The sequence below is a fragment of the Microcaecilia unicolor genome, chromosome 2 (assembly GCF_901765095.1).
Source record: "Microcaecilia unicolor chromosome 2, aMicUni1.1, whole genome shotgun sequence".
NCBI classification, from domain to species: domain Eukaryota; kingdom Metazoa; phylum Chordata; class Amphibia; order Gymnophiona; family Siphonopidae; genus Microcaecilia; species Microcaecilia unicolor.
Window position 1 is genome coordinate 352,859,831 of NC_044032.1, and position 24,692 is coordinate 352,884,522.

The following is a 24,692-nucleotide window of genomic DNA, read 5'->3' on the forward strand; positions in this document are numbered from 1 at the left end:
CCCATCCTTCCATCTGCTTTTTCCCTCATTCTCCCCATCCTTCCATCTGCTTTTTCCCTCTTTCTCTCCCCATCCTTCCATCTGCTTTTTCCCTCTTTCTCTCCCCATCCTTCCATCTGCTTTTTCCCTTCTCTCCCCATCCTTCCATCTGCTTTTTCCCTCTTTCTCTCCCCATCCTTCCATCTGCTTTTTTCCTCCCGATTCAGGCTCGTCAGCGCCAGCCCTAGCTCCCATTACCGGCCACTGCTGCTTTCCTATTGAGCAGCAGGGCCAGCGCTACAAAAAGAAGAAGCGCTCAGCTGACTGAGCTGAGCACTAATGACAAAAAAAGTTGAAAAAAAAAAGTGCGGCACCTCCGCAGGCAGCCTTGAGGCACTGGCTGCTGGCTCTGCAGGCTCCTCCCATCTCTTACGTCACTGCCCCTGGAGCGACGCAGGGGCAGTGATGTAAGAGACGGGAGGAGCCTGCAGAGCCAGCAGCCAATGCCTCAAGGCTGCCTGCGGAGGTGCCACGCTTTTTTTTTTTCAACTTTTTTGTCGTTAGCGCTCAGCTCAGTCAGCTGAGTGCTTCTTCTTTTGTAGCGCCGGCCCTGCTGCTCAATAGGAAAAGCAGCAGTGGCCGGCAATGGGAGCTGGTGCTGGCGCGGGCTTGGAGGAAAAGTGGGCGGGCAGTGTCTGTGCGCTTGGGTGGGTGGGCCAGAGCTGAAATTACTATTTAGCATTTCTATAGCGCTACAAGGCGTACGCAGCACTGCATAAACATAGAAGAAAGACAGTCCCTGCTCAAAGAGCTTACAATCTAATAGACAAAAAATAAATGGTCTGTACACAACTGCAACGCTGGCATGGCTCACACAGTCAGGGTATCACATGGGAGATGTTATGCTGTTTCTGGACGGCATCAACTTAGAGTAAATAAGAGTGCTTTGAATCTGCAACATGACTCAAAACAATAAAGGAATTAAACAGAGCAAAAGAATGAGGACCTCATAGTTGGTTAGGCTGAGCATTGGAGCCTACTCTGTGGGTGCTGTGGATGCTTGAGCACCCCCAATATTGAGAAAATTCCTTGTATGTGTCCAGGGAGGGGTTATTTTCATTGGGCTTAGCACCCCCAATAATTTTGAAAAGTTGGCTCCTATGGGCCTGAGGTAATAAATTAACAAAAGTCCAGAAACCAAGGCTGTTGTCAGATTTTGTGCTTTACACAGTTGTAGTTATATTTAAGTCACAATAAAATCAATGGTTATGCTGGCTGTTCCCAAAAGAGTATATCATAATTCATATACATATCCCTGTTCAAACAGTTCCACATATATTCACTTTACACAGACCTCATTTGCTGGAACATCTCTATAACCTTTTACATAAATTTTTCCTAAAATGACTGAGAGATTTCTTCCAAATTCTTCACAAATTTTCTCCATACAATTCAAAACATAATTTTAAATTTTTACCATTGTGATTTGCTGGGTAACCAGGGGTGTTACAAACAAGCCTCTGCTTAAAAATCATTAAATAGGCAAACCTCATTTATGGGAAAACAAATTAGGGAAAAATAAAATTACATCAGCATCCAATTTTTCAACAGTGCAGAGTAGTAAAAATAAAGTCCTATACTTGTCCTAAGAAAACTAATTAATAGCTTGCAAAACAAAGAAGATTAGGGTACCAAGTAATCAGTTAGGAGCACAGCTTCCCCATTCATACAAAACAAGGGTCAGAAAGGAAACACAATGCGGGAGAAAAGAGTTTAACATGCTAGCTGTTTATAATGAGTATCTAAAAAAAAAAAAAAAATATATATATATATACATACAGTGCAATCTGCTTAAGTGCAAGGGTCTGGGCCAAAGAAATACATGCAGTTAACCAGAGAGTGCACTTAACCGTTGTGACCCAAAGAAGCTTGACATCTGATAAACATATGTACAGTACTGTTATTATACGTACAGTATACAGTCTCCTTTAACTGACGTTAAATCAGTCATAGTCCTCTGTACACTCTTGTGTCTGTGAGTTCCATAGATTACGTCTGCCAGACGGTAAAAACTGTCATAGCACTGACATCCAGTGGCCTCCAGATAGGCCCGCACGGTGTTGAGACTCTCCAGGCTTTTGGTAATGCGTTCCACAGTTGTGTGCTTATGTAGGAGAAACTGGATGCGTAAGTAGATTTGTATTTGAGTCCTTTGCAGCTTGGGTAGTGCAGATTTAGGTACATTCGTGTTGATTTGGATGTGTTTCTAGTTGGTAGGTCGATTAGGTCTGTCATGTATCCCGGGGCTTCACCATAGATAATTAGGCAAAGTGATTTATTACAGCAACATTTCAGATCTAAGAATTCAGGGAAATGGTAAGATGATCTGTTGCATGACATGATCTCTGCCAAGATCCATTGATGGATTTTGAAGTGATTTCATAATTCAGTCCTTGAACAAGTCTTTCCAAAATGTTGCAGGCCCTTCCATAAGGTAGAACTTGGTTGTTTTCTTTTCTGCTTCACATGCAAAATGCTTCATTTTGAAGTAGGAAACCATTTGATTGAGGCTCCTGGGCCACTGATTTCAATCGGTGACCAGCAACTTGCAGCTCAAGATAATGCTTCAGTGTGGTTGGTTGGGCTTTGTGTGGCTCAAGTTTTCTCAGACTTGTGTGATGCCATATCATAGTAACATAGTAGATGACGGCAGAGAAAGACCTGCACAGTCCATCCAGTCTGCCCAACAAGATAAACTCATATGTGCTACCTTTTGTTTATACTGACCTTGATTAGTATCTGCCATCCTTACGGCACAGACCATAGAAATCTGCCCAGCACTGGCCCCGCCTCCCAACCACCAGCCCCGCCCTCCACCACCGGCTCTGCCACCCAATCTCCGCTAAACTTCTGAGGATCCCTTCCTTCTGAACAGGATTCCTTTTGTTTATCCCACGCATTTTTGAATTCTGTTACCATTTTCATCTCCACCACCTCCCGCGGGAGGGCATTCCAAGTTAGTTGCTGTTGAGACTTGGAAGGAGGAGGAAGTGCTGCCAGAGGCTCTGCAGGCTTCCAGGGGGAAGGGAGTGAGGCCTAGCTCCTTCCCCAGAAATGAGGAAGGTCCCTGGGGAGCAGTCCTCAGGAAAGCCCCAGGCCAGGGGGTCTTGGGGCCAGGGACCAGAAGGCCAGGAGAAGTAGTTCCCTCTCTGGCAGGACTCCAGAGAGGAGGGAAAGGAGCCCTGTGGATCGAAGAGTGCAGGCTTCCATGGGAGGAACCCAGACCGGTACCCCCCTCACAGTGGCACGCCATCTAGCAGGTGAGGGGGGAGAGAGCTGGGGGAGGCCCCAGAGAACAGCAGATCGGAGGAGAGAGAGGAGAGAGCAGAGGTAATGGAGATCTGCCGGGAGGCCCTACCGGTGTCAGAGGAGGAGGACAGTGACTCCTCAGAGGAGGAAGATTTCACAGACTATAGTCAGGATCCAGAGGACCCGACCAGTGGCCTGATTCAAATGGTGAGAAAATAAAAGCACAGAAAAAGAGGTGGTAGAGTTGGGGAAACGGGTTAAAATGGCAAAAGCCCTGTGCAAACTAGCCCCAGTGGAGCCCGCAAGACTTATACAAAGGAGGTAACCCGTTACTCAAGCTTCTTCAAAAGAAAGAACATTTGCTGGGGGCATTGAAAAAGGGCCCTGGGAACCCTCTGAGAGAAGTTTACATCAACAGAGAAAGAATGGCCTTGGGGGGAAAAGCCCCGACAACCTTCAAACAGTCACAACAGCAAACAGAGAAGGAGAGTAGGAGCTCAGACCTTGGACCCCAGAACACCCAGGGGCCAGAGGAGCTTCCTGGGCCCAGTACCCAAAAGACATTACAGTATATGCAGTACCTTGCTAGTCAGTCTCTGGCAGCTTTGAAGCAAGCAGGACTGGAGGTGGGGCTGGAGAGGCATGCTCGTTAAGGGAACCTGAGGTTGGAAAAACTGAACAGGAAAAAAGTTTTAAAACCCAGACTTTTCATCTTGTAGAAACAGGGGCTGGAAGTTCAGGAGAGAGACTCTTTTCTACACCAGTGGAAGCAGAACTGAAGAACTTACTTGAGCAAGAAGCAAGAGGTCAGCAGAGGCAGTTGCAGCCACAGGTTTTGTGCCCATTGCCTGCAGCAGGAGTTGACAGCAGCAAACAAACACTGACTCCATTGCAGCTGGGGAGGCCCCGCCCACGCAGCACTGAGGGGCTGGAGGTCACGGCCAGGCAGGCTGCAGCACTGCCAAAGACTGAGAATGGTGAGGTTTTAGCAGAGGAAAACCTGGTGACAGAGAGTGCTGCAGCTGGACAAACAGCAGGTGAAAAGGAGGGGTTCTCGATAAAGAAAGCACTGGAGGATCAGGAGTGTTTGCAACAAAAGCCTGGCAGAGAGGCTCCAGCCAATCGGGCTGTGGGAGCAGGAAAGGCTGCAGAACAGCTACAAAGGCTGGAGGGGAAATAGCTGCAGCGCCAGAAGATTCCCCATGTGTGAGAGGGCAGGCACTTCTGGAGTGTGGGAAGCCTCATCCGCTTGGCGAAAACAGCGGGGCTGGAGGATCCGAAGGAGCAGAACGTTGGAGGAAAAAGGGACCCGGTCCAGAGAGCAGGTTTGGCGGAGGGAGGGGTGCTTGCCTTGCCATGCGCACCAGAAGTAAACTTAACTGGTGGTACTAGGGATTCTGATTCCGGCCAGGCAGCGGGGTGGTTGGCTCTGGGGGGAGGGGTTGATTCGACGGGAGGGGGGCAGGGGCACTGGGAGGGGACCAGTTATATAGGGGAACCTGCTCTCAAAGTTCCTATGGACCAATCGATAGGGAGACAGGCAGGGTTTCTGTTGCAGGAGGCATTGAACTGATGGACACTGTGACTACAGGGGATACGAGTGCTCGGGGGGTGAGGGGTGCAGGGGACCAAGGTTTGCTGGTTGAAGGGGTACAAGGCATGTTGGGGGGAGGGATAGGGAGGGAGGGGAGGGAGGCTGAGAAACGGGGAAGGCAAGAGAAGGAGGATATGGTGCATCAGGAGCGGGGGGGTCCCCGCGCTGCAGAAGGGGGGGACGGTGGGGGGGGGGGTCCGTCCTTTGCGGCGGTGGGGGTGGAGGAGGTGGGCGCAGGGAACTAGGGGGGTAGGGGGCAGCGGGGAAGGATGGGAGGGGGGTGGGGGGGAGGCCAGGTTCCCAAAAGGAGGAATGTGGTACAATTGAGATGGGTGGGGGAGGGGGGGATGCCAAGCAGGGATGCGGTCCTGAGATTGGTCCTTGGTCTAGGATTCCTCCCAGAGGACCTCTATGCCTGTATTCATCCGGTGAATATACCAGAATACGATGTCAGCTTTCTAACCCAGCGAGGCATGGAGGTCTTCTGGGAGAGATACGAAGGGGTACGGGGGAGAGGGGACTGGAAGAAACTACCGGGCCGTACCGATCAGCAGACCCGACCTGGTGCAAGTAACCCTTCTTGTTCGAAATGAGTCTCTATCAGGGGCGGACCTGGCCTTCTGGCTACAACGGTACGCAGAATTGCGTACCCCTTGTCCAAACTCCCGGACCCCAGTAGGGTGTGGGCTGGAGGTTGGGGTGCGCAGGTTAGGCTGAGGCAGGCAGGGCATGTCACCCAGCACATTCCCTCCTCGGCGTTCATCGGCAGGGACGGATTCTCTGCTTTTATAAGGGGCAGCCACGGCAGTGTCACAAGTGCGGGTCGTTTAGACATTTTAGTATGTGCCCGGTTGTGCAGTGTGGAAAGTGGGGTCTAAGGAGCATCCCACGGAGTCCTGTATGTCTATTCGGTGCAACTTGGTGGGGGTCTGGGCATGCATTTCGAGCCTGCCCTTGGGCCTCCCATAATGGGGGTGAGGAGGAGATAGATAGGGATGGTTCAGGTCAGGGGGAGGGGGGAGGGGAAGCAGACCATGATCAGGTTCCCGGGGCGGGAGGGAAAGGGTCCAGGGAAGGACAGGGACAGGTAGAGGGGGGGGCTTGGGGGAGGGTCGGAAGCGCAGGAAGGGGAGGATGAGGGCTGGACGCGGGTGTCCAAGAAACAGCGGAGAGGAAAGGTGGGAAGGGGGGGGGGAATGGGGATAGAAGTAGGGAATAGATTCAGGGGTTTGGAAGAGGAGGGAGGGGTTGAGGAACTGGCTGGTGAGGAGGTAGAGGATGGGGGTAGCCGGCAGGACGGGTTGGAGGTAGGGGAGAAGGAGTGAGGGGAACAGCGGGTAAGAGGAAAGAGAAACGGGGGGGAGGGTTTTGAGGGACAAAGAGGGGGGAAGGGTAGGGGGGGAGGTGGGTGGATCGGGGGAGGTGACGGCTGATGCAGGGAGGGCGGGAGAGGAAGGAAGGTAAGAAAGGATGTAGTAATGCAGGCCCGTGAGGGGAGGGAGGAAGGGTCGGAGGCGGGATTGATGGGAAGGGTGGAAGAAGAGGAGGTAGTAGGGGTGGAAGAGGGAGAAGGAGGGGGGCAGGTCGCTTGATGATCCCCAGGGAGGGAGGGAGGTGGGTGAAGACAAAAAGAAGATAGGGAGGAAGAAAGCAAGGGTGGGGGAAGGGATGTTTAAGTTAGGGGTCCGGGATTGGGCGGAGGAGGAAGAAGAGGGTGGAGGGGAAGGGACCACGGATGATGGTGTGGAGAGAAGGAAGGCAGCCAGGAAGGCGGGGGGTGTGGTAGCGAGGACTGATGGCGGGACTGCTATTGGTGTTCGCCACACTTAATGTGGCTAGTGTCGCTCCCAGAGGGCAAGAAGCTTGGCATTTGATGGCCTCTCTGCTGTGGAGGCGGACTGTTCCTCCTCCAGGAGACCGGTTGCAGACGCTAGAGGACATCCGGCGGGCAAAGAGGGCCTGGAGATGGGGACCCTCTATTGGGGTCTGGCCGGGGAGAGGTATGGGGGGATAGGCGTCCTCTTTAAACCAATAAAGTAGAGATTCAGAGGGTGGTGGAGCTGGGTATTGGTAGGTGTTTGGTGTTGGACGTAATATTGCGGGGGGTGGCCTTGCGGGTGATTAATGTGTATGGACCGCAAAGCAAACAGGGAAGGTCTGCATTGTTCAACAAAATTAAGCCTTACCTATACACTTCAAGGCAGTGGTGTGGGGAGGAGACTTCAACACTATCTTACGGAAAGAGGATAGTGGGGGGCGGGGCACCACAAGTACGTTATGATGGGGTTCGACTAGCGGGGATTATGAAAGGAGCAGGGCTGGTGGATGTACATATTGCACTGGTGGGGGAATCAGGGTTTCACCTTTTCACGGGGCACCTTTAGGAGCAGAATTGACGGTTTCTAGTTCGGGAAGGGGCATGTAGGCAGGCACCTAGGGTGGTGGAAGTAGATTTCTCTGACCACAGGATGGTGATAGAGTTGGGGGAGGGGGGGCGTGCAAGCTAGGGAAGGGTTGTGGAGATTGAATCTCAAATGGTTGAAGGAGGGGGTGTTGCACCAGGAGTACCTGGAATTCCTAGCAGACCAGGTGTCATTCAGGGTTTCCCTTCCCTCAGGGACTGGTGGGAAGTACTGAAACACCGCACCAGAGGGTTTTTCTCGTCAGGCAAGGCGGGAGGGAAGGGAGGCCACCCGGTTGGGGATCGCCCTGAGAAAGCGACGGGATATCTAATTTCCGGGGGGGGAGGAGGGAGGATATTGAGGTACTGCAGCAGGAGGTTGAAAGAGTACAGTACAACCGCTACTTTCCCTCGTCTACGAGCGGGACTTCGGGAAGCTGCTTGGTCCGGACCCGTATGACTGCTGCAAGGAACGAAGGGAGAGGAGGGTGGTGGTGGGGTTTAGGGAGGGAGGGGGGGGTGCTCCAAGAATCCAGGGAAGGTATTTTGCGGGTGGTGGGGACGCATTTGGGCGGGTTTTCTCGGACCTACAGTTGGGGACAGAGGCCATGGGAAGATATATTGAGGGGACCCCGGGGGTGGGTAACTGGGGGCCCCATTCAGGTCTTAACGCAGCCGTGGACGCTGGGTGAGGTGGAGGAGGCCATTGGGGCCTTGCGGCGCAGAACAGCGCCGGGGCGGATGGACTTCCGGCGGAGTTTTACCAACGGTTCAGGGACCAGCTGGCGCCGCTCTTGCTGGAACTCTGGGAGGAGGCGCGAACAGGAGGATCCTGCCAGAGTCTATGGGAGGATCAGCATTGGTCCTCCTTAGCAAAGGCAAGGATCCTCAAGACGTGGCGAACTGGCGACCAATAGCACTATTGAACAGCGACCGGAAGATCTTCGCCCACATGCTTCATGCTCGCATGAGGAAGGTCTCCGGTGAAGTGCTAGCAGCCAGAGGTGTGGGGTCCCAGGAAGGGGGGTGCTGGAGGCAGTAGCCTGGGTGAGGGAGGGCTTGGAACATAGCCGGGTGGGAGATGGTAGGTTGGTCGTGGCCTTGGACCAGGACAGGCTTTCGACCGAGTGCAGTGGGAGTTCTTGTGGAAGGTCCTGGATCACTATGGCTTCCGGGGGAGTGGATCGCACAACTGCAACTGTTGTATGCTGGGGCGCGATTTTTCCCCTGGTGAATGGATGGAGGGGGCGGAGGTGGGGGTCACGGCAGGGGTACGGCAGGGGTGCCCATTGAGCCCCTGCTGTACGCTTTTGCCATGATCCCTGGTGCGGAGGCTGGGAGGGGGGGGGGGGGGGGGAGGGAGGGCTCAGAGGGGTAGAGGTTGGCAAAGGGAACGTATTGAGAGTCATCGCTTATGCAGACGATGTCACCGTTTGGGTGGCAGACCAGAGGGAGGGAGGATGCTGCGGGAGACCCTTGAAGAATATTCCAAGGCATCGGGGTCACGGGTAAACCTGGTAAGTGTACTAGCTTGTGGGTGGGTCCAGAGGAACGGCGATTTAACCTAGGGGGCGGGTTTCCTGCAGGGATTGAAAGAATGCGGGTGTTGGGAGTGATTTTGGGGGGGGGATTACGGGCGGGAGAGTTGGGAGCAAAAGATATCGGAGGCAAGGGAAAAGGTGGATCGTTGGAAGCAGGGGCGTATCTGACCTGCGGCGGTAGGGGGGGCCAGGGCCAGAGTGAGGGGGCACATTATAGCCCCCCCCCCCGCCGCCGCCGCTGCCGCCGCCATTGCCGATCCCCTCCCCCCAGCCGCTGCCATTGCCAACCCTCCCCCTCCGTTGCTCGCCTACCTTCGCTGGCGGGGGACCCAACCCCCGCCAGCCGAGGTCCGCGTCCTCCCGCCGCTGCCGGCTGCCTTTGGTCCTTTCATTTTTCCATTGAAGCTGGCACGCCGACGACGAAAAAGTTTCTTTTGAATCTGACGTCGCTGCACGTTGCACGTTGTACGTGCAGGACGTCAGACTCAGAAACAATTTCTGAGTCTGACGTCCTGCACGTACAACGTGCAGCGACGTCAGATTCAAAAGAAACTTTTTCGTCGGCGCCGCGCCAGCTTCAATGGAAAAATGAAAGGACCAAAGGCAGCCGGCAGCGGCAGGAGGACGCGGACCTCGGCTGGCGGGGGTTGGGGTCCCCCGCCAGCGAAGGTAGGCGAGCAACGGAGGGGGAGGGTTGGCAGCGGTAGGGGGGGCCAGGGCGAAATCTGCGGGGGCCCAGGCCCCTGAGGCCCCACGCAGATACCCCTGGTTGGAAGGGGTGGCGGATGTCCATGGCAGACAGGGTCCGGTTGTTGAAGACCCAGATAGTCCCCATGTTTCTCTTCTTGAGTTACATCTGCCTTTTGCCGGAATGCTGTTTCACTTCATTGTACAGCGTGTTTTTTCAACTTTTGTGGGGCAACAGGATGAACCCGGTAAAACGCAATATTACTTACCGGTCACGGGAGGAAGGGGGGGTGGGGATGGTAAACCCTGTCCTGCTATCTCCTCCCTGTTCATCCAGTTTAACCTTGGGCGGGGGGGAGGGCCGGAGGCCCAGGGTGGGCACAAAGTGTTGTGCAGTGGTGGGAGGGATTTTGGGGCCCTTGGTGGGGAGGGGGGAAGGTGGGGAGGTTGCGGAAGGGTTTCCCGGAGGGGGTAGGCTACTACAAATCCTTAGTAAAGCTGGTCCGGTTGTGGGACATTACATGGGAGGAAATAAGGGCGGGGCAGAGGGAGAGCTGGGTGGAGCGGGTTCGCTCCCAGCATTTCTCATCTCCCCTGACTCTTAGGGATGCTCCAGGGCCCGTGCTGAGGCAGGGCCTGCGCTTTATTTCATCTAGACGACTCCCGAACAAGTACAGGGACATTGCCTGGCTGTCCCTTCACGGTAAATTATATGTTAGGGCAAATATGCACCGAAGCATGCAGGACCGAAAACTGCCCGAGGGGGGAGTGTGCTGGTCAGCTGGAGACGATGGACACTTCCTTATGGTGTGTCCATTCTCCAGAGCAGTTTGTGGAAGAGTGGCCGCCTTGTTGGAGGCTCGATGCGGGGTGTCTATGCGCCAGGAGTGCAGGTCGGCTGAGCAGGTTTCCTGGGACATTGTCCGAGCCGTCCAGGAATTGGCACGCTGGGAAAAGGTGGAGGGGGGGGTACATAATTTTGGGGTTTGGTGGAAGCATGTCCGCTTGAAGTTGATTTGAATGTATGGTGTGGGGGGATTTGGGGGGGACGGGTTTTATCGGGTTTGTATTTTTTGTATAAAAGTGTAGTGGGGCTGGTTTTACAACGGCATGATGTAATGTCTTGAATATTGGTTTTTTCCGTTTTATTTAATAAAGGAATTCTCCAAGCATCCAACACTCTCTGTGTGAAAAAATACTTCCTGACATTTTTCTTCAGTCTGCCCCCTTCAATCTCATATCAGGAGGGAAGAGCTGTTCCAGGGGGAAAATGGTGAGAAATGCCATTTGGGGCAGCCACAACGGCAACCTGGCACAAGGAATTCATTGAATTTGTTGATTCTTGCACTATGAACAACTTACTAAAGTAAAAAAGGTTCTCCAACTAACTCGTTAGGGACTTGAACCTTTAACTCAGTGGTAGAACTGCATTTGAGGGTAGACAGTTGCACTTTTGAATCCAGCTCTTTGCATCTCTATGTGCATGTCCATGCATGTGTGTGTGTCAGCACATGTGTGCTCAAACATATATATGTTTCTGTATTTGTATGTACATGTGTATGTCTGTGGGTGTTATCTAGGTATGTCTCTGTCTGTGTATGCATGTGTGCTTGTGTCTGTGTGTGGGTCTAGGAGAGGTATTTTGAAAGGATCAGTTCCCTAAATGCCATGTTTCAATCTGTATCAATGCCTCTATGCTGTAGCTGCTGATCTACCTCTCTCTTAGAAATGTACAGGGCAATTTTTCTGAGGACTTTATTTCTCTGGAACTTCTAGTTTGATCTGGCCCATTTTCAAACTTGATGTGCCTTTTGCCTGTTCTTCCCCCACATTGAATTTGATCTTTTCAGAGAATTATTTTGCCCCTAAACAAACAGACATTTTTGACCCATTATCTATAGTTTCTTTCCAATACTTCATTGGGTTGGAAAGAGTTAAAAAAATTCCAATGATCTTCAAGCAACAGGGAATGACACTTTTCCAATTAGATTGGAGAATTACATGATTGTGCAAATCCTTGATTCCAATCCTCTTACAACACAACTGTCCACTTGAGTATCATTTTCATTTATAATTTCAGGTACCCTTCGAGGAATGCTCGATTTTCTGAGAGAAGCAGACGAGAGAGCTTTGAATCACATTGTTACCACCATCATCCAATATGAACTAGCCAATCAGAAGCAGGTGATAAAGATTCTGCTGGAGATCTTACAGCAGGAAGAGGTACGGCAATGCTCTTACTCTTGTTATTCTAAAACAGAAAGTCAGATCAGCATGCTGTAACAATAAGGCAGGGATATAAATTTACTTGACAACATTTAATAGGAGCATAAGAGATACACCATCCTATATAATAATTCTCACCACCAACATTCTAATGTGGGACTGCCTGTGTCCGTGGCTCCTGGAGTTGCTGAGCTAGGCTCCATAGCCAGGATGACGTCACTAACAGCTGAGTCCCAGGAAGGGGGAGGAGTAGGGACCTGCCTGGGAATCAGCTGTCAGTGCGCCGCTCCCTGCCACTTCGGAGCAAGTGGCAGGGAGCGGCGCATCAAAAAACTACAAGCGCGGCACCACAGAACCCCCCCTCGGCTCATCACCAATTTCCCCCCCCCAGCACATCAAAACCCCCTCCCCCCAAACACATCAAACACCCCTCCCCCACCCGAAGCACATCAGCACCCCCCCCCCCCCCCGGCGCATCAAACCCCATCGCCACCCGCAGATGCCAGTAGTAATGCTATCCGGCCGCTGCTGCTTCTCCTGTTGAGCAGCAGCGGCCGCTACAAAAAGAAAAGAAGTGATAAGTGTTTTTAAACCCAGCCCAAATCATTCGCAAATGCCCGAGTCTTACAACGCAGTCTCTGCAGCTGCTCTTCTCACCTACACGTCACTGCCCTGGAGTAAGACCCCGGAGGAGCGCAGTGACGTGACAGGCGAGAGGAGGAGCGGCTGCAGAGACTGCGTTGTAAGACTCGGGCATTTGCAAATGATTTGGGCTGGGTTTAAAAACATTTATCACTTCTTTTCTTTTTGTAGCAGCTGCTGCTGCTCAACAGGGGAAGCAGCAGCGGCCAGACAGCGTTACCACTGGCAGCTGCGGGTGGCGAGGGGGTTTGATGCGCCGGGGAGGGTCGCTGGACATGGGGGGGAGGGTCGCTGGACATGGGTAGCTGGAGGGGGAGGGAAGAGTCGCTGGACATGGGTAGCTGCGGGGGGCAGGGGGAGAGAAGGGTCGCTGGACATGGATGGCTGGAGGCGGGGCAGGGGAGAGGGAGGTGAGGAGGGGGTCCTGAGACCAGAGAGGTGGGGGTGGGGAGGGGGGCCCTGCGAGGGAGGGGGCTCACACTCACTCACTGTCTCTCACATACTCTCTCTCTGACACACTCCCTGTCTATCACACTATCTCTCTGTCACACACACAGTCTCACACACACAGACACTCTCTCTCTCTCTCTCTGACACACACACACACACGCTGTCTCTGACTCTCTCTCATTCTCTCTATGACACACACTCCATCTCTCACACACACTCTCTCTCTCTCAAACATACACACTCCGAGGAAAACCTTGCTAGCACCCGCTTCATTTGTGTCAGAAATGGGCCTTGTTTACTAGTCTATCATAATTACCATTTTTTAATTTGCACTTTGAGTTTTGTAGAATTTATTGTCATTGTCTCTGTGTTGCAGTTATCTACTCTGAATTTTGTTCACTGCCATGAACTGATTGGCGAATGGCAGTTTATCAAACACTGTAATAAAATAAAATTAAATAAATTAAAAGAAACGACCAGTCCATGATGTAAGATTTACTTCGCCAAGAAGTGAGATTGAAGGCCACAGAGCGAGATTTTTCAGATGGTACATCGAGGGTATAAATCTAGAATGATTCATAACAGCCAGCTCTGTGGGTACTATGGGTGCTTGATCACTTCCAATATTCAGCAAACTCTTATTGTGTCCAGGGAGGGGTAATTTCCATTGGGTTTAGCACCCCCAGTCATTGTGAAAAGTTGGCTCCTGTGGAACGATGTAAGTGTGGTATTGCTTTGCAAATGAATCAAGGCAGCATTAAATGATATTGGCTTTTCCTTGGAGCCTCTGAAAGAATGCCGACAAAGTGGGCAGCAATTTGGGTAAATTTTTTTGAGCGGAAAATTGTCTTCCACCCAGTAGTTAAACGTATGTACATGGATTTCACAGCACATGTTCTTTGCAGCAAAAAGGGACAGGGCAAGGAGAAGCAGTAGGCAGGAAGGGCTGCTCAGATTTCTTCTTACTGGTTGGACCACTTGGTTTACTTCTCTAAGGATTCCCTCTCAGGAAAGCAGTGATCACGATCAGTGCTCTGGTACTGGAGCTCTGATGAGTGAGAAATAGGGCTCAAAGAGTGTGAAAGTGAGAAAGCTTTCAAATGAGTGTGACACACTCCTAATGAATGAGACCTGGCATCTCTGTAAGCATCGCCATACTGGGACTGAAGGTCCGGTTTCTAACAGTGGCCAATCCAGGGCCAAGTACCTGGCAAGATCCCAAAGAGGAAAACACACCTTATGCTGTTTATCCCAGGAATAAGCAGTGGATTTTACCCCTGTTCTTTATTTATTTATTTATTTTAGAAACGTCCAAAGATTTTTGAAACCCTGCTTTAGCTCCCCCTGCTACAGCTTGAAGGACTCTGGACCCATATTGCACACTGTCCGATTCCTGCTCCCTCCTCTGGTTACAGCTTGAAGGTGATGTTACTCTCCCCACTGGATATCTGTTCACCTGCTGCAAGCCTCTAATTATCTCCGCACTGTGCTGGTTCCCTGGTCCAACCACTGCCTTATTACTGTCTCTCTAGTCATGCTGCTCCCCACCCCCCCCACCAGCCCCTTGGTGAGTTCTTTCTGCCCTCTCACTTTCTCTTGCCAGCATGTCTCCCTCCTCCCCTTCATCAACTGTAGACTGCCATGTGGCTCATCTAGACCAGTCTCCTCATTCACTTCTCAATTAGCATACTTCTCTGGTTACCAAAGCACCTGTCTGCCCCCATTCGGCCCCTTGCTTCTTCCCTTCACCTCTGTCTTCTGCTCTCCCAACTTCACGCTGCAGAAAGGAAATGGCAGAAATCGTGGCCCACTTCTCCTTTTTTTTCTTCCCTACACATTACATGGAATACCAGCATGCTCTTCATTCTGCCAAAGCCGCTTTTTACACTAACAAAATCTCCCGTGCTCTTTACTGTCCTCAGGTGCTGTTTTGGATTCTTCATTTGATTGCCCCATCCATAGGAGCCAACTTTTCAAAATTATTGCGGGTGCTAAGCCCAATGGAAATAACCCCTCCCTGGACACATACAAGGAATTTTCTCAATATTGGGGGTGCTCAAGCACCCACAGCACCCACAGAGTCGGCTCCAATGGCCCCATCCACAGTACTGAAACTATCATTACTGCTCTTCTGAATGTCTTACGCTCCACCCTTGATAAGGGTCTTATGTCACTTGTATTATCTTTGGATTTGGCTGCTGCATTCAGCCTGGTGAATCATGTTTTGTTGTTAGCTATTTTCTAACATTGGAATCTCTGGTACTGTACACAAATGGTTTTCTTTATTTCTTTCTACGTGTTCTTTTGTCCTTGGTATGGATTCCCGAGTGTCTTCTTTGTATTTCACTACTTGTGGTGTTCCATGAGGTTTGGTATTGTCACTTTTATTGCTTAATATCTTTCTAAGCCCATTGGCTACACTTATACAGTCCTTCAATATCAAATTCTATATTTATGCTGATGACATCTTATTAGTTTATCCAGTATCTCCTTTAAACATTGATTTACAGCCTTTGCAGAATTGCTTTTCAGCAATGGCAAACTGGTTATCTCAATAATTTGAAATTCAACCTAGAAAAAAAAAAAAAAACAACTTGCTGGATAACTGGTTTTGTTACATTTGTACCCCGTGCTTTTCCACTCATGACAGGCTCAATGTGGCTTACATGGGGCAATGGAGGGTTAAGTGACTTGCCCAGAGTCACAAGGAGCTGCCTGTGCCTGAAGTGGGAATTGAACTCACTTCCTCAGGACCAAAGTCCACCACCCTAACCACTAGGCCACTCCTCCACTTCATTATCATTGCCTAAGAGCAATCAAAGAGATGGGCCAAAAGTACACAGAGTCAAACAGCACAAAAAAAGCACAAAAGGGCCTCAAGAACTGGAGCAATGGTACAATCTTTAATGAAAAAGACCTGACACTGTCACTGGTTTCTTCAGAAGACCGGTGACAGTGATTGCAAGGAATTTAGTACAGTCAGCTTGGAAATTGCAGCCTGCCAATACTTATTGCAGTTCGACTCCTGAGGCAGGTGCGGTTAAGTGTCGGGTCTTTTTCATTAAAGATTGTACCATTGCTCCAGTTCTTGAGGCCCTTTTGTGCTTTTTTCGTGCTCATTATCATTGCCTGGCATTGTCCCTGTTCTTACACCTGTTTCTTGTTTCCACAATCTTGGTGTTTGGTTTGATTCTTAACTTTCCTTTTCAAAGCATATTTCAGAATTGATTAGATTAGGCTTCGCCACACTGCGATCACTGTGTATTATTTGTTCTATTCTGGATTTTACTTCATATGGCACTTCATGCATTACTTCTGTCACATTTGGATTATTGCAATGTGATTTTTGCAGGTTTACCACAATCTGACGTCATTCCGTTCCCATGACATATATTCACAGGAACGCTTTCCGTTCAATAGATCCATTTAAACCCCTCGGTATAACAGTTTGCAAAGTGAAAATCCACCTCTGCTCCTTTCTTCTCAACAGACTCCTGATGTCTCCCCTTCTCTCCGTGACTTGAACCTGCTCTATTACCATACATTTCAGTTCTGAAAAATCATGCTGTTTATCCACGCAATGAGTCACTATAGGTTCATGCAATTTTTTGACTGTATGCAATGCCTATGTTCAATCAGTCTAGTCTTCAACACCCGTGAGGTCTGCCCAACGTAGTTCAATCCACACGGGCAAGTAATGACGTAGATCACATTCATCGATGTACAATTAGTGATAGCACAACAAGCATGCCCCTTTCCTGTATTCTGATCTACAAATTCTTTAGTTGTCATCATATTCACACATACAGAGCATTTCTTACAGCTACTATGCATACTTTCATGAGTAAGACTCATGCTTTGTCTATTCCAAATATCCGCAGGGCATAGGATATCACTCAGATTGCTATTCCTTTCATATGCAAATAAAATCCTCAGATTTTGCAAACAAGGGTGAACCCGTAAAAGGGGTAAATGCTTTTTTATAATCTTAGACATGATTTTCGAATGCGAGTTAAATTTTGTTACAAATGTCAATATCTCTTCATCAGATTGAGATTCCACGTTCGGTTGTAGCAACCACTCTCTATGATTATGATATGCTCTTTTTTTTTGCTGTAGATACTAACTTGTTAGGATAACCCCTATCCAACAATTTCATCTCCAACTTATTTGCATGTTGATAAAACTGGTCTCTTGTGGAGCAGATTCGTCTATATCTAAGAAATTGAGCAAAGGGTATGTTGGTTCTACAGTGATCTGGATGCATGCTCTTAAATTGTAAGGTAGTGTTTCTATCCGTGGGTTTTGTGTGATTTCAATTACCCCAATATTGACTGGATTAATATTACATCAGGGAGTGCTAGGGAGCTAAAATTCCTAGACATAATAAATGACTGCTTCCTGGAGCAACCGGTCTAGGAACCTACAAGAGGGGGAGCTATTTTAGATCTAGTCCTTAATGGAATGGAAGACATAGTATGAGAGGTAATGGTTTTGGGTCCGCTGAGAAACAGTGATCATAACATGATCAAATTTGAGCTAATATCTGGAGTGAAGTCATGAAGGAAATCTACTGTAACAGCATTTAATTTTCAAAAGGATGATAAAATGAGGAAAATGATTAAAAAAAGAAGTTAAAAGGAATGGCTGAAAAGGTTAGGACCTTAAATCAGGCATGGACGTTGTTTATAAATATCATCTTGGAAGCCCAGACCAGATGTATTCCATATATTTACAAGGTGGAAAGAAGTGCAAATGGGATAGCCAGTATGGTTAAAAGGTGAAGTGAAAGAGGCTATTAGGGCCAAAAGAACATTCTTCAAAGAATAGAAAAAATACCTGCATGAAGAAAATAAGAACCAACATAAGCACTAGCAAGTTAGATGCAAAGCGTTGATAAAGAAGGCTAAAAGAGAATATGAAGGGAAACTTGCTGCAGAGGCAAAAATTCACAGTAACAACTTTTTCAGGTGCATCAAAAGCAGAAAGTCTGTAAGGGAATTTGTGGGATCATGAAGGAGCAAAAGGGGCACTCAGGGAGGACAAGGCCATAGTGGAGAGACTGAATGAATTATTTGCTTCGGTCTTGATGTAAGAGATCTACCTATACCAGAAATGGTTTTCAAGGGTGAAGATGTGAAGGAACTGAAAGAAATTTCAGTGAACCTAGAAGATGTACTGAGCCAAATCAACAAATTAAAGAGTAGTAAATCACCTGGGCTGGATGGTATGCACCCAAGGTATTGAAAGAGAACTCAAACATGAAATTGCTGATCTGCTGTTAGTGATTTTTAACCTGTTATTAAATTTGTCCATAGTACCTGTAGATTGGAGGGTGGCAAATGTAATGCCAATTTTTTAAAAGGGTTCCGGGGTGAACCAGGAAATTATAGACCAATAAGCCTGACTTCAGTGCCAGGCAAAATAGTGGAAACTATTATAAAAAAAAAAAAAATTATGGAACACATTGACAAACATGGTTTAATGGGACAGAGTCAGCATGGATTCAGCCAAGGGAAGTCTTGCCTCAACAATTTGCTTAATTTCCTTGAAGGTGTGAGTACACATGTCAATAAAGGTGAGCCGGTTGATGTAGTGATCTAGATTTTCAGAAAGCTTTTAACAAAGTTCCTCATGAGAGACTCCTGAGTCATGAGATAGGAGGCAATGTTCTGCTGTGGATTGGGAATTGATTATTGGACAGAAAAGATCCAACATAAATGCCCGATCTCTACAACACAACGTAACTAAATCACATTATAGATTGGACACAAATCTTCCATTGCATGAACTCTATCAAACTACCTAACCACACCATTACCTTGTATTTGTCAACACCGGAGTCCGCAAGTGCTGCTCCAGAACTATGTAAGCCACATTGAGCCTACAAATAGGTGGGAAAATGTGGGATACAAATGTAATAAATAAATAAAAAAAACAGAGGGTAGGGTTAAATGGCCGTTTTTCTCAATGGAGGATGGTGAATAATGGAGTGCTGCAGGAATCTGTACCTTGACTGGTGCTATTTAACACACACACACATATATATATATAAATGATCTGGGAATTGGAACAACAAGTGAGGTGATTAAATTTGCAGATGATGCAAAACTATTCAGAGTTGTCAAAACACATGTGGATTGTGAAAAATTGCAGGAAGACCTTAGAGAATTGGAAGACTGGGCATCCAAATAGCAGATAAAATTTGATGTGACCAAATGCAAAGTGATGCACATTACGAAAAATAATCTGAACCATAGTTACTTGATGCTATGGTACACCTTAGGAGTCAGCACCCATGAAAAAGATCTAGGTGTCATAGTAGACAATACGCTGAAATCTGCCCAGTGTGCAGTGGTGGCCAAAAAAACAAACAGGATGCTAGTAATCATTAGGAAAGGAATGGTAGGACAGACCAGGCCCCCTAGTTACCATTGGCCTGGTGGTCTAGTGGAATCCTGACCCCCCAAGACCCTCATACCTTGTAGGAGGCAGGAGCGATGCATAGAGATTACATTATTCACCCACCTCTGGCCTTCCTTCTCTCCCTGATATACTTGAGATAAATTTGCATGTGGTACCTCCACTGTATGCAAATCTACCTCTTCCATATTCATTGTGGATATCTTTGAAAGCCAGACAGTCTTGGTGTGTCCCGAGAACTGGGCTAAGAACCTCTGGTCTAGATAAAGAGTGAAAGATACCATATAAAGCAGGTTTTCTATATCAGCTCTGTATAGAGGTCAGTTTTTTTCATGGGCAAAAGTAAGTTTACCCAGCTGTTGTTGGATTTAGTCCTGGAGATTTCATCATGAGGTATGATCAGTGCATTTTTTCTAGCAAAAAAGGTGCTGGTACTCAAATGCCAGGCCATCCTTCAGGGGTGGGGTGATCACTGAGGGACCCACCCCACAATAGCCAGGCCCCCTGCAACCAGTCACAGAATCTATGACAAAGCAGAATTGGTGTGTCATGGAATATGGGCCAATTTTAGCAGACAATGGAAAAGGAGCCAGTACTGAGTACCCCCAAATACCCCCTCAAAAAAGCCCTGGGTATGATAATGATAGGTGCTAGTCTTGTGTATAAGTCAGATGTTTCATGTGCACTTAAAATTCAAGGAATTAGAAAAAAATCTGAAAAATTCCTAATAACACTCACTGTGAAGTGTTAGCTAAATCTTGATCTCTAGCAATAACGGGATGCCAAGATAAATCTAATTCATCATTTAGTATGGTTTTCTGAAAATTCCTTATGATGCTGTCTTGAAGGTTAATTTTTAATTCTTGGAGTCGCCAGGGCAATTTGCTATGCAGCTCATGGTTTTGCGTGCAGGGGTTCACCTGTTGTAATGTATTCTAATCTCTTTTCTATATTTACTTCCCAGTTGACCCTGAGGCATCACACAAATATTTACAATGTTCTTCAGAGAATGATTGAACACATTGGAAGTCTGCCTCACAAGATTTGCAAAGCTGTGACTGCTCTAGCAAAAAGGGATATAAATAGGACTCTGGTAAGATTCAATCTGTCAATTTAAGCCCTAAGGGGATGCTTCTCCCTCTCAGGCAAAGTCAAGTTAGGAAAGAGAGATGCCAAGTTACCCACTTCCAGGAAGGATATTTCAGACTAGTCTTGGATTTCTGACAACTCTCTCGTGATGCATTATAGGATCTGCAGGATTGATTTCAATGGAAAGAAGTAGGTAGTAGAAATACCATACTGCTTTGGGATATAAGTTCAAAAACCATGAGTGGCCAAAATGTCTCAGTTCTGGAACTAAGGGGCCCTTTTATTAAGCTGTGGTAGGCTGTATGCGCGTGCAGCGCATGCCAAAATGAGACTACCGTCAGGCCAGCATGCCCTCCTGGTGATAATTTCAGGTTTGGCACATGTCCATAACGCCTGGATGATTTATTTCCTCCTAAGTGCTCCGGTTCCAGCGGTAATCAGCACTTGGCGTGCGCGTTAACCAGTCACCGCTTGTGTAGCACGTGAGCTTTTACCGCTAGATCAATGGGTAGAGTTAAGGGCTCAGGCCGATTTTGGCCGTGTGCTGGTTTCATTTTTACCACAGGCCCTTTTCCTGTCCCATTAGAAAAAAAACACAACATTTTTGTAGATAAGGTAAAAACTGGCCCGGCATGTACCCAATCCACGCACCTACACTATCGTAGGCCATTTTTTACTGTGGCTTAGTAAAAGGACCCTTAAGTAACTTGGTACCTTTATTTTAGAACTGAGTCTCCCTTTATTTAGTCATACTAAATATAACTGCTTCTACATTATGAACCAGTCACAGAATGAAACTCATCTTTCACTAATTATTCAATTACTAGTAAAAAAGGCCCGTTTCTGGAGCAAATGAAACGGGCGCTAGCAAGGTTTTCCTCCCCAACACCCCCCTTCTCCCTCCCTCCCTACCTACCTGCCGACCCTTCGTCGTTCTGATGCCATTGCTCCGCACCTCCTGAACGCACCGTACGCCATTGCTCCGCCCTCGGTGTGTGACGCCATTGCTCCACCCTCGACGTCATCACGTTTGACGTGAGGGCGGGGCCCCGAGACTTGGCAATTTCGGTGGCTTCACCACCACGAACCCTTCTAACCCGTCTTGAAGGAAGTGACGTCAGTGGCTTGGCTTCACTGACGTCAGTGTCTTCAGAACGTTGAGGTTGAGTTTTATTATATAGGATAATGACACAGACTGGTCACTTTAGTGTAGTTTTCTGAGACAGGAACATACTGGGGGGGCTGATGTTCAGAACCTAATGCTGGTGTTAGAGCCCATTAGCCCTGGACTACCACTGGCATTAGAGCTCATTAGCTCTGGCTTTAATCTGCGCACAATGCTCAAAGGGCTTTAGTACGGGGAAACGTGCACACCAGGGGCGTAGCCAGACCTCACGGTGGGAGGGGACCAGAGCCCAAGGTTGGGGGCACATTTTGAGTGCTGCCCCGTTGCCCCCCCCACCGCCTCCTTGCCGCCACTTCCCCTCACCGCTCCCCCCACAAAAACAAATACCTTTGCTGGCGGGGGTCCCCAACCCCCACCATTTAAAGCCTTCTTCAGCGCCCGTCTCCGGCGCAGCCGCGTTCACTGCCCTGCTCTTCTTTCGTCTTGCTCCTCCTGTGCACGCTGATGCTGCTTCTCAGTTTTATGTAAAGGAGCGTCAGCTTGCACAGGAGGAAAAAGAAGAAAGAAGAGCAGGGCAGCAAATGCGGCGGTGCTGAAGAAGGCTTCGGCTGGCAGGGGTTGGGGACCCCGCCAGCCAAACCAGGAACCCGGATGAAATTTGTGGGGGCCCAGGCCCCCATGCCCCCCCATAGCTACGCCCCTGGGGCTCACCAGAGATGGCCACAAATTATATTTAAATGTAGTCAAATGGATGTTAATAAGGTAATTTGCTAAGCCCTCCCAATGCTCAGAGAGCAGAGCACAAACAAATCGTGTTCTTTCCACTGGAAACCTACCGCCAGTTAGGAGCTGGCATTGGGGAATTTGAAGAGAGGGTTTCTTCTGATTTTCAGTTTAAAATCTGCCTGTTTTTATTTCTTTTAGAAGTGGGAGGAAACCCGTGCAAGCACAGGTACTGAGAAAGAAATGTGTGTGAGTCCGACCAAACCCGAAAGTGAAAGCACACCTTGGCGCCTGTTTTCTGCACTTAAATATAAGCCTTTCAAGGGAAAAATGTTTTTGAAAAGCTTATATTTAAAAGCGCAGAAGAACAGTGCCGATGTATACTTCACGTCTGGGTTTACTTGGTGCCTGCGAACAAGAGCTGCGCTTACCATGAAACTCTTGTGCGCATGCACCAGGCACATTCCTTTCCTTACTTTTGGTCTCACAGTGCTCATAATTTGAAAGCCATTAGCTTTGAGCATTGAGGACTATTTTTCTGCACTGTTCGCTTTTAGCACCCGAGCTTTGAGCATCGAAGCTTTCCTCCCTTTTTCATGGAGTGCTGTACAATTTACATACTTTATTTGCAGCTTTTATCAAATTGCTTCACCATGGATCTTAATTAGCATCTTGCACATCTAACATACAGCTCTTTTCTGCCACTTAATCCAAAATGAACTTTCCAAAAAGCAAAGAAGTTTCCCTCTTGTCAGTAGGTTTGACATTTCCTTGTACAGACTGTAGCCTAGGGCTTTAAGCAACATGCTTCTAGTTAACTTCTACAACAAATTTACAGCTACTTGCACAACTCAATCCCAAAGTGTATTTACAAACAACCAATTTAGCTTCCCTAATCACAGTTTCTCAATTGCTTTTCCTAGCTTGCTTGTCTTTGCATATCACAGAGTGTATCCTTCGGTGTTAATCTAATCAGGAGATTACTTCCCTTGGGCTCATAGTCAGTAACATCACCAGCCCTTGTGCAGCCCTCTGCCACAACCTTGAACCGCACTGTATTTCTAGTGGCACTGTCATTTCTTCTTCCAGTGTCAGTCTGCTCCCCAGCACAGAATATCTACACAAGCACTTTAAACATCAGATTAATGCTTGACTTCTACTCAGGAACTTGAACAGCGAACACACTGCCTCTTATCAGTGTCTCAAAACTCTGGCAATTCCCTAATAACACAACAAAATTCTTTCCAGCAAGCTCCTGCCTCCCTTCAGAGGTCTGAGAACTAAGCCCCACTGCATTCCAGCTCTCTGTTTTTCTCTCTATCCATCAAGTAGCTTTTTCTCCTATCACCTTTCTCTCTGCAGAGAGTCTGGGCTTTTCTTTCATTCAGCATCAGACTGCCTAATTGGCCTCAGGTGCTTAATTACCTTACCCTGTGCTCTAAGCCCTTCTATTTTCTTACTACCTCTCTCAGACTGCCTTCCTCTGCGAACTCACTTGCTGTCAGGTCAGGGACTACAACTCCCCTCATTCCCATGAGTGCACTTTCTTTCAGAGCTTCTCTATGCTCTCTGGATCCCCCTCTACCACTATATCTCTATATAAAGAGTGACAGCATGCCCCATGTGTCACTGTAAATCTGTATCTATATCCATGTCTATAATATCTATATAATACATACATATAGGTCTGTATTCAAAAGGATTTATATTCTGCTTTTAAAGCACAAGCAAAGGCAAGGCAGATCACAAATAACAGAGCAAACAATAAAACCAGCTAATTGCTATTCTTATGCAATTCGACTTCTCTTGTGTTTTCAATTTGATAGACCATGACCTTTTGTTATCAGTCTTGAGAAAAATTGACACTGAGAAAAATGTCTTACAGTAGTTTAGAGACTTTTTGACTTACAGATCTTAGAAACTGAAATTTCATGGTCCTTTTGTCATATTCGTGGAAGGCAGAATATGGGGTCCCTCAAGGGTCCCCCACTGTCCCCAATACTGTTTAACATACTTATGAGTTCCTTGGGTAGAATACTCAATCAAGCAGGATATAAACTTTTCATATATGCAGATGACATTGGGGACCTTTTACAAAGACGCGGTAGGCTCTTCGTGGGTGCAGCACACACCAAAACAAGACTACCGCCAGGCTAGTGCGCCCCTGGCAGTAATTTCAGATTTGGCACGCACCCATACCACTGGGACAAACTATTATTTTATTTCCTACCATGCGTGGCATTTCCGACAATCAGCAGTTGGCATGCGCCGACCGGTCACTGCGCGTGTAGCACGTGAGCCCTTACCGCTAGATCAATGGGTGGCATTAAGGTATAGATGTCATAAATAGATAAATTAGGTGCTTTCTAGTGCCTAAATCTAGGTACCCCATGATAGAATTACCCCCATAGTGCTGTCCATTCAGAATATTGTGGAAGTTGTGCTGTGCTGGATTTCAAACATTGATTGAAATTCGTTCTAGGCTAGTGGACACTGCCGTGT